The sequence below is a fragment of the Varanus komodoensis genome, unplaced genomic scaffold (genome assembly GCF_004798865.1).
Source record: "Varanus komodoensis strain SLA01 unplaced genomic scaffold, ASM479886v1 scaffold34_1, whole genome shotgun sequence".
Taxonomy (NCBI): domain Eukaryota; kingdom Metazoa; phylum Chordata; class Lepidosauria; order Squamata; family Varanidae; genus Varanus; species Varanus komodoensis.
The window spans coordinates 7164473-7174244 of NW_025335854.1; the positions used below are offsets into that span (position 1 = coordinate 7164473).

General features: G+C 43.5%; 1 protein-coding gene across 10 annotated transcripts in view; it reads right to left on the reverse strand.

Annotated features, from left to right (window-relative positions):
• CEP350 (centrosomal protein 350) overlaps positions 1-9772 on the reverse strand; it is a 77051-nt gene that overhangs the window by 61728 nt on the left and 5551 nt on the right. For 7 of the 10 annotated variants that reach the window (XM_044439217.1, XM_044439215.1, XM_044439214.1 and 4 more), the window contains exon 1: positions 5648-5788. The exons of 1 other annotated variant lie outside the window; for it this stretch is intronic. The gene's annotated coding sequence lies outside the window, so the exon portion shown is untranslated. Of the gene's footprint in view, positions 1-3336; positions 5381-5647; positions 5789-9772 lie in introns of those variants that run through there. 2 more of the 10 variants (XM_044439211.1, XM_044439220.1) reach the window with 2 other exon arrangements.

Genomic DNA, 9772 nt, shown 5'->3' on the forward strand with positions numbered 1-9772 from the left:
CTCCCTCTCATATAATACTAGAACCTGCATTAATTGCTTACATAATATTTTCAGATTAATATATATTTACCCTATTCATACAACAGATATCGATAAAGGACAAGCTTTGTAGTCTGGGGGTGCTCCTTAAGCCATCTTTGTCACTTGAGGCCCAGATGGCTTCAGTGGTTCAAAGTGCCTTCTATCAGCTTTGATTGGTGGCTCAACTATGCCCTTATCTGAACAGAGACCCATTTGACCTAGTATTGCCAACACAGTCAGGGAGCAACTTTCCAGGATTTCAGGCAGGACTGCTTGCTAGCTATACCTTTGGATGCTGGGGACTGAACCTGGGACTTACTGCATGCTGACTGGGTGCTCTACCCATGGAGCAGTCCTCAGTGTTCCAGAAAGTGAATAGTTCCTTAACTGAAAATCAAGTACCCTAAAGTATTTATGCTAATCAGTCCAAACTATCTTTCCCTTCTGTCTGGACCATATTAAATGTAAAACTGGTCAAATACAAGAGTGTTCTTATTTAAGATTAAACAATTTGTTTATGGTTAAGCCTAGGTGAACTTCACATTCACATGTTCCTCCCTCTTCCTGTAAGCATTTCATCTAAACTTATACAAACTGCAGTTCCCTTAACTAGGCTTTAAGGAAATAAACCAATTACAAACTATTGTTTATGCAGTAGTTTTCACACATGTGCACACAGACACCACAGTTCAGGGTTCAGACAAAGCACTGAACTGTAGCTATTTGAAAACAGAAATGAACCTCCTTATATATGTGCTGGAGAAGAGAGAATGGGGAATGAACAACCTGTGGATCACCTACACATTCCCACAATGATAAACCATAGTTATTACGTTTAAACAAAACCACTGCTTTACCTATGTTACATCTTTGGTCCTATGCAAGTAACAGTTAACCATGGCTTCATTATTTTTTTATGTTGTTGCTGTTGTGAAGTTGTGTCCGACCCATCGCGACCCCACAGACAACATTCCTCCAGGCCTTCCTGTCCTCCACCATTCCCCAGAGTCCACCCAAGACTGCTTCGGTGACTCCACCCTGCCACCTCAACCTCTGCTGTCCCCTTCTTCTTTTGCCATCTATTGTTCCCAGCATTAGCCTCTTCTCCAGGGAGTCCTTCCTTCTCATTAGGTAGCCAAAGTATTTGAGTTTCATCTTCACTATCTGGTCTTCTAAAGAGCAGTCAGGGTTGATCTCCTCTAGGACTGACCGGTTTGATCGCGAGATCCAAGGGACTTGCAGGAGTCTCCTCTAGCACCACAATTCAAAGGCCTCAATCCTTTGGCGCTCAGCCTTCCTTATGGTTCAGCTTTCACAGCCACACATTGCAACTGGGAAAACCATAGCCTTGACTAAATGCACTTTTGTTGGCAGGGTGCTGTCACCGCTTTTTAGTATACCGTCTAGATTTGCCATAGCTTTCCTCCCCAGGAGCAAGCGTCTTTTAATTTCTTGGCTGCAGTCCCCATCTGCGGTGATCTTGGAGCCCAGCAAAATAAAATCTGTCACTACCTCCATTTTTTTCCCATCTATCTGCCTGGAAGTGATAGGACCACTCTGAACATATTTCTCCAGGGACTGAATTTAGTTAAACCATTGTTGGCACTAACAGTATGGATTTTTCAATGAGATTAGCCAAGAAATGGTCACTATATGAAAGGTATTTGGTTCAGGAAACAAGATGAGAGCACAGATTCAAGACATGACAGTACAATTTCAAAATTATCTTATGTAAATCAGTTTCACCTTAGCAAAGTTTAACTTAGCCATGTAGAGTGTTAAACAGAGTATTGGACTTGGACTAGTGAAATCCACGTTCAAACCCTTATTCAGTCACTGAAACCCACTGGATGACCTTGGGTCAGTCATTTTTTTCTAGACTTTCACCAGTCAGTTCTCTCTGGCTTATCTGCCACATAGAGTTGTTATGAGAATTAATGTAATCCATATGTGTAATCCTGGATTCCTTGCAGTATAAAAAAAATACTTGTAGTCAGCATCATTAAAAGGCAGTAGAAATGTGGGAGAGGGGATTTCCATGAAATCAATGCATATGTGGGTGTTTTGTTTCTTTAATAGATGTACATACAGCTAAACACATTTGATGTTGAAGTTTAAACTAAGTCTGAACTAAGCACACAAATCTTAACTAGATATCACGCTGTGGAAACACTAGAGATAAATTATACAGCCAAGAAAGAGAACTCAGTACAGGACTGACAGTTTTGGAAGAACCTTCACGGAGCTCCTATCTAGCTCTGCCCACACAAACTCTAAAACTTGGGTATTATGTACACAAAGTCCATAAGTTTTCAATTTATTATTCACAGTCTTGAGAGCAACACTTACATATAATGCTGAGATTCTCTAAGTACCAGTTTCTCTACTGCACAGCTATTAAATTCAAGACAACTTTATGAATTGACAGTGCAGAATGAAGCACACATTCTCTAACAGGAGAATTAGCATATTACCAGTTTCTTAGTTTCCTTAAACAATGGAAAAACCAAATTCCCTTAGATAAAGACCTATGAAGAGGTATGAGTTGCAGTAGTGGAGAGCACCATATCACGTGCACCTGATTTCAAAATTCACAAGGATTTCATTGGACAGAGAATAAAAGTAATATAGCATTCAAATAGTGTGTACAGAGGAAAAGTTGGTGAGGTTTTATACAAACAAGTTAAGTCCCTAAAAATGCAGACTATGTGAGTAAAATTCAACACCTAACTAAAGTACTGACCAGCACAGGCCCAAAAAAGATAACTTGACCACCAGCAGACTAATTTTCAAGAAAGTGTATAAATTCATGAAGCAGGTACTTGGACCCACAGGTCATACAAAGGCCCTTAAAAAACGCTGCCGGTATTTCCTTGAACTGATTCGTACAACACATGACCTCTTCCCAAATGCACTGCTGAACAGCTTAAACTTTTAGGATATTCACCCCATCCTTAGCCAATAGCACCTCAACCAACTCTTTTGAACCCAGTTTTCAGCACCAAGATAAACTTATTTCACATGTGCCATGGCCACCTTTGCCTAGACCTAGTTGTTCCATTGTCTCGTGGCCATGTAGCAACATACAAAAGGGCTAGAGCCTTTGGTCTATGCTAAGCTTGCAACTAATTTCACTGAATGACCCCAGAGAGCAGGCAAGTTTTGCCAGTTCTATGATACTCAGGACAGTCTATGCAATATGCCCCACAGTATTCTGCCAACAATCCTGCAAGGTAGTTTAGAATGAGACAGGTAGTTAAACAAGGTTTGGACTAGAGTCTTCCTAAGGGAAATCTAACATACTATCTACTATACCTAAGATTTCTTCACTTCTTCCCTCCTTGCAGCTTCCTACGCAGTGTGTGCTTGCTCTGTTTTGTCTTCATAAAGTGTCACAAGCAGATGACCATTCTCTCAAGGGTAGATTCCACTGGGGCCTTTACCTCCAAGTAAACAGATGTAGGATTGGATAGTTATCTAATCTCCTTTGACAACAATGTTGTAAGGTAGGTAAATAAGATCCCACTTTTAAAGAACTAGCATGAGTGGTGTGACAAAAAGTAAAAAATTCTTGAAATATATTGGATGAAGAAAACCAGTGAAGGTAGCACTAGATAATGAAAGTGTACAAGAGCCGCTAAAGAATAAGAAGATTGCAGATAATCTAAGTTTATGTTGGGTCTTCATAGCAGAAAATGCTCAGCATATAGTCCATACCTGAATTACTTTTTCTGGGAGGACATTCCCAAAACTAAGTGAAATGGAGATAACATGAAAAGTTTTGTTTGTTTGTTTCATCTATGTTATCCTTCTAGAAACATGTCAAGGATAATTTACAATGGAAACAGAAAACCAAAAATACAACACCATCATAAGGACAAGAGTATACTATTTGGACTTCCAAAAGGCTTTTGATCAAGTCCTGTAATACTAGAATTCACAGTCATCCAATGAAATTGATTCACAGTAGAGTGAAGACAAACCAGAAGTACTTCTGATACACACAACAGGTAATTTATGGAATTAAATGCTCTGAGTTATAATGGCTTTAAAAGGGGAGTAAACAAAGGCATGAATGCTAAGTCCACCAACAGTTATTTGACATGGTAGCTAAAAAGAACCTCCATGTTCAGAGGCAGTATGCCACTGAATGCCATTTGCTAAGCAGTCACAGCAGGACAGTTATTGCCTTTAAAAAGAGCCAACCCTCCTATGAACTAAGATCAGACTTCAGTCTCCACAGCCATCTAGCCCACAGTAAAGGATCTTCAAAGGGTCAGTATCACAGCATTAAAAAAGTGAGGGGAAGAGCTGTTCTCCTGCCTTTGGTGGCACATCTTCTACCAGCTCTGACTTCACATCTTGCCTGTGGACATCTTGGGTTATCTTGTCAGTTATAGTGGGAAGCAGGATACCGTACCTGAAGCATTTTTGAAATGTTCCAGCACACCCTTCTTATGGGAGAAACCAATGGAACTCCATCTTAGCCCTACTTGGACAGTCAACTTGTTGCGCACATGAAAAGCTGGACCAAGTGTGGGGCTGCACTACACATTCCACTCCTGAGACTGACCACACTGCATGCCCCCTCCCACAGACCTCCATGTGTGGAGCATGAATATCTGCAGAGGAGAGGACTTCATGTGTTCAGCTGTGCACTCAGACGCAACCCTGTGCTATTCACAGTCTACATGTAGCTGCCAACGGGAGGGATGACCAGTATAGTGTAGCAGTCCTGAGTGCTGGACTGGGACTCATGAGATTTACATTCTAGTCCCCACTTGGCCATGAAGCCCATTGGGTGACTTTGGGAGGGTCACTGTCTCTCCGCCTAGCCTACCTCACAGGGTTGTCACTGTGAGGATAAAGCAGAGAAAGGGATAATCTTGTAAGTCTTGTAACTATAAGTGCAATGCAATAATTAACAATACTATATCAATGTTGGGGCAGAGCTACCTGGCGTGACCTACTCCCAGCTCATATCTAGATATATACTGCAAGTATACACGGCTCAATGACATCTGATTCACAAGCAAGATTCCTCAAAAGCAAAACCATTTTTTATAATGTAGGTCCCCTTAGCCCACCAGTTCCTTGGAGAGAAACACCGTTCTTCTTTTTGGTCCTGTGCGCCTGTTCTTCCCCGCAAACACATCTGCGTCCACCTCTGCGTCGCGTGTGCGCCCAAACCCGCAACTCCAAACCACCTTCTGGATGTCAAGCGCTTCCTAAGCCGATTCCAGGGGAAAATGCAGACTTGCGAGCCCGCCCGCCTTCCTGCTTCCCCGTGCAACGCTTCGGCATGATTTGTCCTACAAGTTCAACGCATCGGGCAGCCTTGCAGAGGCTAGAGCCCCTCCGCGCTCCGGCCCAGGAGGGCCCGCAGCTTCTCCAGCGGGGCAGAGCCGCCTCCTTCAACCAGGAAGAGGCGACTGACAGCCAGGTCGAGCAGCGGGGCAAGAGGCGCGGGGAGGGCGGCGGGGACGCCGAGCCGGGCTACCGGGGCTGAGGGAGGCGCGAGCAGGCCCGCGCCCCGAGCCCCCGGCGGGCGCCCCCTTCCGCCGCGCCCCCGCTGGAAGCCCGGCCTTGGGGGTGCCTGGCCGGCCGGCCGGCCGCGCCGCCTCACCTGTTCTACCGCCGCCTTCGTTCTTTCCTCCTCCTTCCCGGCGGCGGCTGAGCTGGCCGGCTCATCTCGCAAGGCGTCCGGACGGGGCGCGCAGAGGAGACGGCGCGGCGGTGGCAGTGGCGGCGGCGGCGGCGGCCCAAGAAGTCGCTTCAGCGGCGACGCCGCCGCCAGCCCGGCGCCATTACCGGCCAACAACTGACACACAAGCACCGGGGGGGAGGGGGAGGGGGAGGGGAGGGGGCGGTGGCGGCGCGCGGTAGGGCGGGAGCCGCCGCGGGAATCTCGCGATACTTCCGCCGCCAGAGGAAACCGTGGACCTTCCAGACATGGCGGCGCGCGGCTCATCGGGCCTCGCGCGCGGGGCTCTCGGTCGCGGAGGGCTTGGGCCGTACGCCTTGCCCACCGCACCGACTATTATTATCATCAGTAGTACTTAGTAGTAGTATTATCGTATCGGCAGTAATATAGGTAGGATAATAGAGCGACTCGCACAGCTCTTTTATCCTCACAACAACGTCCCTATGAAGTAGGCTAGGCTGACAGTGAGTGACTGGCCCAAAGTCACCCGGTGGACCTCGTTTAGTATATTTATATCTCGTCCTTTTTCTTTCAAAGAATTCAAAGCAGCTTACATACTTCTCCAGCTGCTCTCAGTCATCTCCCCACAACAACCCTGTGAGGTAGGTCGGGCTGAGAGGTTGTGACTGGCCCAGTCACCCAGTTGGCTCTTGGCTGCCCAAGTCCCAGCCCAGTATGGTGCCGTGCTGGCTGTCCGTCCAGCATTCTGTTCATGCAGTAGTCAACCAGTTGCCTCTGAGAATTGGGACAAGAACACAACAGCACCCTCCCACCTATGTTCCTCAGCAATGGATATTGAAGACATACTGCCACTGATTCTGGAGGTAACATTTATTATTGCATTTATATTCTGCCTTTTTTCCTCTTGTGAGGAATCCAAGGTGGTCATGCAGTTCCATTTTATCCTCACAACAACCTATTAATATTAATAGCTTATATGTAGCAACTGTATTAAAACACAAGAGAACTAAATACTGCAAAGACAACAGCCTGCCAGATGTATATTAGTTCCACTTTGGAAGTATATGGGTAAAGGATTACATGAAAGAAAGCTTCAGAATAGGGCATCTAATAAATTGTTCAAGAGTCACACCTTCAACCCTATTTATTTTTTTTAATTGTGGCAATCTTCATTACCAAAGTACATGGCAGTGTTCACAATTCATTAGAACAATTACAATAAAATACAAATATAAACCAAAAACCAAATATAAACCTACTAAGCTAGGTATTAAAATCAACAAATATCTGAATTGTTTTTAACAGTTGGTGCAACACCATCAAGGATGGTGCCTGTTGTGCTGCAGTTCACAGAGAATTCCAGGAGCACCACACAACAGAAAGGGTCCTGTAATGAACCCCTACTTTTCATATAGACTCACAGTACCTCCTAGAGTATCTGTCATTTGGCTCTCTCGTGGGCAACCTGTTACTTGTAAGCCACCTTGGAAGGTCTTTGGCAGTTATAGGTGGCATATAAATGTATGAACAAACGAACAAAAACTTTTGTCTAGCCTTATCTCATTTTTGCCGTTTCTATGAATCAATTTATATATGCCTCCATATGTTTATAAGAACCAGTGTGGTATAGTGGTTAAGAGCATGGGATTGGGACTCAGACGATCTGGGTTCGAGTCCCCGCTCAGCCATGGAGCCAACTGGGTGACTTTGGGCCAGTCACAGACTCTCAGCCCAACCTACCTCACAGGGTTGCTGTTGTGGGGATAAGATGGAGGAGAAGAATGATGTAAGCTGCCTTGAGCCCTTTGTAAGAAAAAGGCAGGATATAAATCAAAAAACAAACAAACTAACTAACTATATGAAGAGATAAGATCTGTAGACTTATTTTATTAAAACATACAGTTTTTGTTTTTTTAAAAAAATCTGTAAATGCATAAAGTGGATATGCTACTGGTGGTTGTTTTTTTCTTGAGAAGACTGACTGGTTCCAGCCACCTTACATTTTGAGATGTACATTACAGATGTGAAGAAACTGGGTCCAGCCACTAGGTAATTTTCTGATTGGCTGGCTAGACCACTGACATCAGAAATAGATTAATGTGTTATTGGTCAGACCAGCCACCAGTCCGCATTAAGGAACTGGCTTTTACAGAACTGAGACCTTCATAAAAATAAAAATTCAGTCTCTCTAGAGTTGCAGGGAAGATAGATTCCCTCTCTTTTGTGTGTGTCTGGAGATTCATCTTGACTGGTGGTAGCCTATGAAAATCTTTTTCTTAGGAACTCACATAAAGAAGGGGTTTACCAGAAGCAAGTCATTCACCCCTCTAGTCTTGCAACCAGCTCTTCCCGTTTGTCTTAAGTTTCTTGTAAAGCCAACATAAAAGACAATCTAGTTACACTCAACCAACATCTTAAACCCAAAGCAAAATTTTGTCTCATTAACAGATGAAAAGTAGGAATCACAGCAATGGATGGTTGCTAGCTAGCTTCTATATGCACACATACTGGTTGGCATCCTATCAACAATAAATTTGTTTACACTAACTGACCTATACCTTGGCTATCACAACTGTGCCTCAACACTGAGCACTTCTCCTACCTCTTGCTTTCCCTGATTTTTCCCCTTCTTTCTGATTTGGGCTAGCCACAGTTGTGATAACCAAAGTAGGAAACTGGCTTGCACAAACCATAGCTTGCTTCCAAACTAGAATTGTAAATCCAATTGGAAGCCCAGTTCATGATTATCCCAGTTCAAACACAACAGCAATATTTGGTTTGCCCTACCAGAAAATGAGCAGGAGGGAATCTGACCACATATGACCAAGAGACTCTCCTAAGAGCCATAGCGGAACCAAGCAGCTATCCAGTTGTTAGCTAGTAGAAATGCAATCTTGCATTGAGCTACATAGTTCCCTTAGCACATGAGATTTGTGTAGTATACTAGTTGGATTTTAAGAAGTTTAGTTGGCAACTGTCTTCCTTATTAAAACAAAAACTGAGCCAGAGAGCAAAAAGAAACACTCATAAGCAACACAAAATCTCTAGTGAACAATGTTGATTATTCTACTTCTAATTCCTGCAAGATGCCACTTTATCACTGAATGTTCCAGTCAAATTAATAGAGCATCACTTACATTCTTGAACATCCCAGTTCTCTTTAATATATAATACAGAACGTTTCCATTAAAAGCCAGTATCTAGCATGCTTTGAGTTAAAGTTGTCCCAGTGCTAACAATCAGGAGGCATTCTGCAATTACTTCACCTTAACACATTTTTAAAGGTAGAAGTGGTAAGAAAATATGGAGGATTATGAGTGGAAGATGGACTGTAGGCTCTTCCCCATAAAATTCTGTGAATGAGAAGGGTGATGGCACAATGAAAGCCTTGTCTGGAAACACCCCAGATTTAATTTTCTGAACATAGGTCCTTCTCCTTAAAGTCACCATCATTTTCTAACCACAGTGACTTACCTTGCTTTTGTCCCTTCCCTTATAGTATCCATAAGAATCTACTCAAGGATATATTTTACTCTATCTCTAAAAATAGTGGGTGAAATCAAATAAAAAAGCAAGATTCTCCCAATTCCTACTGATGTCAAAATGCTGAATGAAGCAAATTAGAAAATGCATGCCTGCAGCAGGGGAAATCAGAAAGTCAAATTTCGGTTTTAATTATCTTTTTTTACAATTAGCTATAAATCAATTAAGTACTAGTTTAGAAACCCAGAAGAACATTTACCTGCTTAAAACAAGGACAGATGGTAAGGGAAAGAACAGCCAAGAAGTAACCTCACATTTCAAGCTGTTTCAATGAACTTTCACCAAACTGCTACAAAGCAAGTGAGTTGTAGCTGGACAACCCTAAATACTAGAGAGTACTATCAGGGTGGGTGAGAAAGGCTGTATGTAATGAAGCTTGCTATCACTTTACACTGGTTGGATTATTATGGCTGGGGGTGGGGGGGCATGGAAAGTTTTCCACTCTGCTGTACTCTTGCACACTCTTCCTAAAAATAGAGGTAGGCAGCTGGATGCTATAGCTGAAACCAAAGAAGATCCATGAACGGCATTAGGAAGCCTGCT